This window comes from Asparagus officinalis, chromosome 8, assembly GCF_001876935.1.
Source record: "Asparagus officinalis chromosome 8, Aspof.V1, whole genome shotgun sequence".
Classification (NCBI taxonomy): domain Eukaryota; kingdom Viridiplantae; phylum Streptophyta; class Magnoliopsida; order Asparagales; family Asparagaceae; genus Asparagus; species Asparagus officinalis.
The window spans coordinates 98,938,322-98,947,731 of NC_033801.1; positions in this window are offsets into that span (position 1 = coordinate 98,938,322).

Consider the following 9,410-nt stretch of genomic DNA (forward strand, 5'->3'; position numbering starts at 1 on the left):
TCTACTTTCAATCCAGAAATTCAAGGAAAATAATAAAACATGAGAGATTACATGTAAGCGGGCTCGAATTATCTGAAGGACTAAAATAATAAACTCAAAAGGCTATGAAATGAAACTAAAATGAAAGGTCATATGAGAAAGTAGTTTTCTATTAAGAACTCTGCCCTTCTGATTCAACAACTCTAAACCAAGAAACCATTAGTTAGCCATGAGCACAGGAAAACCTAAATAAAGTAATGTGAACGAAGAGGCTGTGAACGTGGGGGCAGTGGACGCGGTTTCACAACCGCGTGAGTGGACACGGATGCCCATGAATTTCGGTACCAGGCCCACCCGAAGAAAAAGAGAACGTGGGGGCAGTGGACGCGGTTTCACAACCGCGTGAGTGGACACGGATGCCCACGAATTTCGGTACCAGGCCCACCCGAAGAAAAAGCCTATATATAGGCTTTTGTTTCCTAGGGCAGATAGCAAGGAGTTTTGTTTAATTGTGATTTTCTTTTGCGGCTGAGGCAGAGGAAAATTAAGGGGCGTGCGGAGATTTTTCGGCTGGGTGCATTTGTGCGGCTACAGGAAAAAGACAGAGAGGAATAGTCTTGCGGCTACAGGAGCAGTTGAGGGAAGCAAGGAATTGTTTTTTCGGCTGTGATTTTTTCTTGTGGTTTGTGGTTGGGTTTTGTGCATCCTTTTGTGAGAGATATTTGTGAGGGATCTGAGAGTTTGTTTGAGGGTTTAGATTGTGAGTGGTTGTAAACCCTAGTTGTATTCTCTCCCTCTATTAGTGGATCTCCCCCCTCCTTGCCCCGTGGATGTAGGCAATTTGCCGAACCACGTAAAAATTGGTTGTATCGCTTTTGTGTGATTTGTAATAGCTTTTTAGGTTCCCTCGACACGCAGTCTTAGAGCTGACGAGAGGAAGAGCAAATATCCCACTTTGATGGGATATTAGGCTTCAGATTCTTGTTCCCTTTGAGAACCAAGAATTCTTATTGCGACCTGACTCTCTTGTTGTGCTGCCGAAGTGCTGTCGAAATTTCCGCTGAGCGCAACAAGTGGTATCAGAGCCCAGATTTCAGATCTAGGGTTTTTTGGTGGAGGAAGATTCTTGTGTGAAGCTTAGTTCTTGGAGTTCTCGGCTTCGGTGGAGATAGCATTATGAGTTTCCGTTGGAGATTTCGCTTTCCTCGTGTGGTTAGGAAATCTATTTGGAATCCAATCTAGGGTTCAGTTGGGTGATTCCTAATTTCTATCAAATTTGTTATTTCTCTATAATTTGGAGTTAGTTTGTAATGGGAGAAGAAGGTGAAAGCAGCAAATCGATGGCGAGTACAATACAAGTTGGTTTTCAGAACACCAAAATTAGTGTGGTGAAATATGACGGAAAAATCAACTTTGGTTTGTGGATGAGCGACGTACAGGATGCGCTCAATGCTCAGAACTTGGAAGAGACCATCATGGTCCACGAGAAGCCACCTAAATATGATGAGGCGGTATGGGAGAAAAGGAATAGGAACGCTTGTGGGGTGATCAGGGTTTGGAATAGGAGCTGAAATATGATGTGATTGGGGTGACGTCTGCGATGAAGATGTGGGAAATTCTCAACAATAAGTATCTCACAAAGAGTGTTGAGAACAGGTTGTACTTGCTGCGAAGACTCTTCAGATTTTAGATGTCCAGAGGCACCTCGCTAGCGGCTCATATGAACAACTACACTAAGTTGTTGTCGGACTTGGCGAATGTTGATGAGAAGATATCGGATGAGTACAAGGCGATTATTTTGTTGGGCTCCTTAACGGATGAGGAGTATGATACCTTCATGCTCACTTTGTTGAACGGGAGATCTTCTATCAGCTATAGTAAAGTGACTAACGCTTTGACAAATTACGATTTGAGGAGGAATGATAAGGAGACTTCCCGTGCTAGCACTTCAGGCGAGGCCTTGTCGACGAGAGGCGGAAGCCCATATCCGAAAGGTGGTAACAGAGGGAGGTCAAAGTCTAGAGGCCGCCACCAATTAACAAAGAACCAATGTGCATTCTGCAAGGAGCAGGGACATTGGAAGAGAGACTGCCCGAAGCTCAAAGAGAAGGAGAATAGCAAGAAAAAGGGCCCGAAGGCCAATGAGGTGAACATTGCGAAAGGCGATGATTCCGATGATTCGTGCTTTTCTCTACTGATTACTCCGGAGGTGAACCATGTGGATGCATCAGATTGGATGCTTGATTCTGGCGCTACCTTTCATGTGACCCCTAGGCGAGACTGGTTTGCATCTTTTGAGAAAGTCAACGGGGGCGTTGTTGTCATGGGAAATGATCAATCCTGTGGCGTTTGTGGGATAGGTACCGTGCAGATTAGGATGCACGATGGAGTAGTCCGTGAGTTGAAGGAGGTGAGATTTGTTCCTCAACTGAAGAAAAATCTTATCTCAGTTGGAGCTTTGGAGGCGAAGGGATTCAATGTGACTTTCGAAAATGCTGTAGCGAAGGTTACTAAGGAATCATTGGTGGTGATGAGGGGAGTCCGCAATCAAAATTTGTATTATCTGAAGGGAAGCACCGAGATTGGCCAGGTTGCTTTGGCTATTTCAGAAGCGGACATGAGCAGACTTTGGCACTATAGGTTAGGACACACAGGTGAAAAGTCACTGCAGGCATTGTGCAAGCAGGGGCTATTGAAGGGAGCCAAGAGTGGGAAGATTGAGTTCTGTGAGCACGGTGTTCTTGGTAAGAAGACGAAGGTGAAGTTCGGGACTGCCATTCATCAGACGAGGGGCATCGTGGATTACGTGCACACAGACGTTTAGGGTCCCACCAAGACTGCATCACTTGGTGGTCGACATTGGTTCGTCACTTTTGTAGATGACTATTCTAGGCGTTGTTGGGTGTACACCATGATGAAGAAGAGTGAAGTCCTAGATTTGTTTGTGGAGTGGAAGAAGAGATTGAAACTGCAGACTGGGAGAAAGATCAAGACGTTGCGATCCGACAACGGTGGTGAGTATACTTCTGACCCCTTTCAGCAGCTATGTCGAGACGAGGGCATAGAAAGACACTTCACAGTTAGTCATGCACCGCAACAAAATGGGGTGGCAGAGAGGTTGAATCGGTCTTTACTGGAGAAGATCTGATGCTTATTGTCGCAGAGTGGTTTGGAGAAGATCTTTTGGGCTGAGGCACTTACATATGCGAGCCACCTCATTAATAGGCTGCCTTCATCTGCGATTGAGGGGAAAACCCCTATGGAGATGTGGTCGGGAAAGCCAGCACATGACTATGACCAGCTCAAGGTATTCGGGTGCCCTGCATATTATCATGTTAGAACTGATAAATTGGAACCTCGAGCTAGGAAGGCCATATTTGTAGGATTCAAGCGTGGTGTCAAGGGATACAAGCTTTGGGATCCAGTTGATAAGAAGATTGTGCTGAGTAGGGACGTCACGTTTGATGAAGCTTCTATCTTGAAGCTTCCCAGCTCTCATCAGGTGGAGAGCGATCCGACGGAGGAGATATCGCAGGTGGTGGAGATCGCTGCAGCTCCACATTGTCCACATTGTCCAGATTGGTAGGGAAATAATACACTATGCTGCCTTATTACGGATTCTTCTGTATCTCCGAGGTACTAGCACTCGCTCTCTTCTGTTTCCTGCTACATCCAAGTTAGAGCTTTGTGCATATTCTGATGCTGATTGGGCTGGTGATCCCACTACTAGAATATCTACCACAGGTTATTGTATATTTCTTGGTGATTCCCTTATTTCTTGGCGGGGTAAGAAACAAGATGTTATTGCTCGTTCTAGTACCGGGGCAGAGTATCGTGCAATGTCCACAACAACTGAAGAGATTATTCATCTTCGTTGTCTTCTCAGTGATTTTAGTATTTCTGTTACGACTCCTACTCCTCTCTACTGTGATAATAAGAGTGTCATCCAGATTGCGAATAATCCAGTATTTCATGAGAGGACCAAGCATATTGAGATCGACGCTCATTTTGTCCATCAACAAGTTATCAAAGACAAGACAATTCTACTTCCTCATGTCTTATACGCTGACGAGCTTGCAGATTTCTTCACAAAGGCCTTACCTGTTCATCGGTTCCAGTTTCTTGTACGCAAACTCACTTTGTTTGATCCAACATGAGTTTGAGAGGGGCTGTTAATAATAGTGTATTGTAGTGGGTTTTAGTCCCACATTGGTTGTGAGAACACACATCACTCTCCTCTACTTGTATAAATATATGTGCACACTCAATATTCAACTCAAGGGAAATTTATCCAATCTCTCTCTCTTACTTTAGCAGCTATGTATTATTGGTTAGGTGAATCCATTATTCACATTTGTTGCAAAATAAAATTCCAGTATGCGGAGATGATAATGGTTATATGTGAGTTCTGATCAATTCAATCTTCGATGTACTTTAATAAGGCAAGTATCTTCAAGTTCGGAATAAGGAATATAAGAGGAATTTCTAAAAGTTGAGTGAAAGAAGAAGATGGGTTCTCTGTCACATCTGAGCCTTCTTCTTTCTATTTCGTTTATAGCCTCTATTAATCAAATATGGTTATATATAATATCTCCGTGATATCTGGCTACAATCAACTAATATGGAGTAATATCTCAATGATTGATTACACTCACACCATAATACCTCAACAATTGATTGTAGTCCGATCAGCAAAATTATGTTGCCAAGTTTAGCCACTATCTTTGGAAGGAATTTGCCTTCATGAGTAGATTCGTTGGGATCTTGAGTATCTCTAATTGATGGCTTTCTAGCTTGAGCAGATTCATATTTGAATCTTGTGCATCTTTAATAATTGATAGCTTCACTTCATGAGCAGATTCTCTGGGGTCTCGTGTATCTCTAATACGCCCCCTCAAGCTCAATGTCAGTTGAACGATGTTGAGCTTGACATTACTCCATGAGACGTTGTCGAGATAGTGGTTTGGTAAGTGCATCAAGACGTTGAGCACAAGTGGAAATATATGAGACGACAAGCTGCTTGGTACCCACACATTGACGAATAAATGAAAGTCTATTTCAATATGTTTAGTGCGAGCATGAAGTACTAAGTTAGCAACAAGATTGATACAAGTCGCCGTGCGAGCACCTTTGATCGCGGAATTATCAAAGGTGGGTTGAGAAGAAAATAACAAGAACACAATAACAATTCAGTGGTGGCGAAGGAAAATACCTTCTCTAGATTATGATAATAAAATAACTTACAATCTCTCACAATCTCACTAGAATTGAAGAACAATCTCTCTCAATTCTCCAAATACAAGATAATCTCCCCTGATTGTTTTAAAACCCTAAAACAATCCATTTTATATATGGAACAACGTGGATGACAAAGTGGTAAATAACCTAGCCCAAACCCCACATTAATTCGTACAAACAGAAACTCAAACGAACCAGGAAACCATCGATGAGTCGACTCACGTGCATGTATGAGTCAACTCATGTCATAAGGGTCAACTTATGACAGTCATGAGTCGACTGGTCAGAAACTATGTCAACACCTGTTGGGCTTCGTGAGTCGACCCATGACAGTCATGAGTCGACTCATGACACATGGGTCGACTCATATAGTGATGAGTCGACTGGTCAGAGACTTTTGACAAAACGGCTGAGTTTCATGAGTGGACTTATGACAGACATGAGTCGACTCAACCTGATGAGTCGACTCATGACAGTTATGAGTGGACTCACTGGCTAAAAACTGGATGCTTCGATTCTTCGATTCGCTGTCTCGTTCCACGCTTCAACCTGCGTTCCACTGTACTGTTTTACACCTCTATTCTCAAACTACCATGAAAATCATCTATCCTCAAGCTCCCATGATGATCGCTAAGTTCCGAAGAGAAGATACACCCGTATCATGGGCCCCCCTTTAGGAACTTGAAGTTCCATTCAAGTTAGAACTTCAGCTGAGAAAACTCGCGAGCTCCTCCTTTCCTGTTGAACCACTTAGCCTTGCTAGGAACCTGACCTTGATGTCCAATGAGAAACAACTCCTTCGTTCCCTGCCTCGTCGTGGTCGTCTTCCGCTCTAAAATGCAATCTTCTTTCAGCGGCTCTTCTCTATCAAACCACAAGTCTTCAACATACGGTAAGATCACATTGTCGTCACCTTCATCATCCAGCAATGGAGGCTCAAACAACTTCAAATACTCGGTATTGATCACCGAATACATGCCTAAGTAAGGTGGCAAATCCAGCCTGAAGGCGTTGTCACCAATCTGATCGAGAATCCGAAACGGACCATATCGTATAGGTTTCAACTTCTTCCCTTCTCCCTTTAGCCTCTCCTTACTCAATTTCAGCCATATCATGTCGCCTATGCCAAAGTTACAAGGAACCCGATGCTGATCATGCTTCGCCTTGTATTTGGCTTGTGATTTCTTCAATTGAGCTTCAACCGTGGCATGAATATGTGCAATCTTCTCCAGAAATCACTGAGCATGTTGTCTCTCACTCCCTTCCTTGTCGTTGGTCGTAGCTTCACTGGAAAACATGAGATCGAACAGACTCGGTGGTAAGAATCCATAACACGTTTCGAACAGTGACTTTCCCGAAGATCCATGAATCGCTCGATTGAAAGTAAAGTGTAAGTATGGTAAGCTCTCATCCTAAGTCTTGGAATGCTTAGAATTATATCCCCTCAATATGCACCATAGTTCGGTTGACCACCTCCGTTTGCTCGTCTATTTGTGGATGAAAGGTCGTGCTCTTCTTTAGTCTCGTGTCCATCAAACTCCACAAAGAATCCCAAAAATGCCCGAGAAACCGGCTATCCCGATCCGAAATAATCGAACTTGGCAATCCAAAGTGCTTCCACAGATGCTCAAAGAACAATTGCGCTGCACCCGCTCCCGTCACGGTCTTCTTACACGGAATCAAGATCACCATCTTGCTGAATCGGTCCACCACAACGTATAAATAGTCATACCCACGCTTGGTTGTCGGCAACACTCCTAGAAAATCCATAGAGATGCTATCCCACGGTCTAGAAGGTACCGGTAATGGTAGGTACAATCCACTCTTCCTGTTAGAAGGCTTCGAAATGCAACATAACTTACACCCTCTAACATACTTAGTAACATCATCTAGCATCTTCGGCCAAAACACATGTCGTCGTAAATTGAGAAGCGTCTTCTGAATCTCAAAATGTCCTTGCACACACGAGGTATGTGCTTCTCTAATCCACTGCAACCTGTCACCATCCTCCGGAATACATAGTGATATCCCACGATACAACAAACCATCTACACCAATCTCGTACTCCCCCTTTCGACCAGCCTTTGTCTGCTCGAACACGCTGCTAAAATCTCGGCTGGATGTGTATTTCTGTACATACTCCAAAGGAACTAAGGGCTGAATGCGCGTTGCCACCAAGCACTACAACAAATTGCACTTTTCCCGACGCTTATTCCCGACGCATGGTTAAATACGTCGCCAAAAATTATGTTTTTCCCGACGATTTTAATTAGCATCGGCAAAACATATATTTTTCCCCACGTTTATAATTAGCGTCGCTAAAAGTGTATATTATTTGTGATGTTTTAACTTAGTGTCGGTAAAAGTATATGGATTTCCCGACGTTTTTTTATTTTCATCGGTAAAAGTATAGCTTTTAGCGACACAAAAATATTCGTCGCAAAAAAGTATATATTTGGTGACGCACGTTAGCGTCGGCAAAGATGTAACTTTTAGCGACGAACAGTTTTACGTCACTAAAAGTAACACTTTTGCCGATGCTATATTGCGTCAGTAAAAATATAACTTTTAGTGACGCTTTATTATTCATGTGCGTCGCAAAAAAAGCCCCCGTCTTTTTTTCAATTTCCCTGCCTACTTTTCATTTCCTCCCCCTCTTTTTTTATTTCCCTCTCCGTCTAAAACAGGCCAAACCCCCCCTCCCCCTCTGTCTATAAACCCGCCCCCAAATCGTCTCTCTCATCTAAAACGGGCCTCAGATCTGCTGGTTTGAGTGAAGGATCAAGGAATTTGAGCTCAGATCGGTTGTATTTCTTGTTCTTTCAATTGATTTTGAGAGATGGAGGATGTGAAGCCAGAGATTTCGTCGTGTTCGGATGAGGGCGGCGCGTTTGAAGCTCGATTTTCTGATATCTACAAGGTTCGTTCTGCTAAATTTCTCAGATTTAGGGGAAATTTTCTCTACTTTTGGTATTTATTTAGGTCTTAGGTCTCATGTATTTTTCTTTTTCTGATTTTGATGCATGAGAAGAATGATTTGGGGCTTGATGAGAGCACAATGAGGCAGGCGATGGCTTCAGATAGAGCCTGTTTGTTTCGTAAAAAAAATACAGAAAGTGAGGGAAAGAAAATGAATTTTGATGTTTTTCTCTACTTTTTGATGTTTGGTTCGTCAAAATTCAGAAAGAAAGTGAGGGAGAAAATGAGTTGTTACCATATTATTGGATGAGATGAGTAATTTTTGATGTTTTTATTCACTTTCTTTATTTTTTGTTCTTTCTTGTGTTTGGTTCATTCTTAAAAATAAGAAAATAAATGAGAGAAAATGAGCTGTCATTATATTATTGGATGATGTGACCCATACTTAGGAAAATTGATTTCCTTGTTTTTTTAGAGGAAAGGGATGGAAAGAAATTTTAATGAGATGTGATGAGTTGTCACCATATTATTGGATGATGTAAGTAATTTTTAAAGATGATGGAAAATGAAAGAAAGTTGGGTGAGGTGAGTTAGATGAGTTGATTGATGTGACTCATTTCTTGTGTTTAGTTTATTTTTAAAAGTAAGAAATGAGATGTGATGGGATGAGTTGTCACAATATTATTGGGGGAAAGTGGAGAAAGTGAAGAAACGTGGGTTAAAGAAAGTGGGGGAAAGTAAAAAAGTGAAGGAAAGTAGGTTTTGGATTCTGGGAGAAACGAAACAAACAGGCCCAGAGAGCAAACACATTCTTATGGAAAACATGTCTGCTATTGGGAGTGGATCGGTATGGAAAACGGAAAATATTATTCTTTTTCACTGAAATTAGTGACATTTAGATGCATTATTTGGTAAAAAGTTTCTTGCTTGTTATTTTATTATTGTGATTAGAATCAAGAAAATTGAGTAATCTTGTTTCACTATATTTTCTTGTTATTGGGTTCATTGCCATTTGAGACAGTGTTTAGGGTTTTAAATTACTTTAATTACTTTTTAGCCGGAAGAGGTGGAGAGGTTTTGTGGCGCCTTTGTGGTGTACTGTGTGACAAGGCTGAGCAGGGGAAGGGCAACAAAAGAAAATGAAGAAAATGGGGTTCCTTTGTGTCAGAATTTGAGGGCCTTCAAGCTTAAGTAATCCCCTGTTCTCTGCTTATATTTGTTTAGTCTTGGGCTTAGTGATTTTAGTAGACTAACCCTTCCCCCCCTTTGATTTT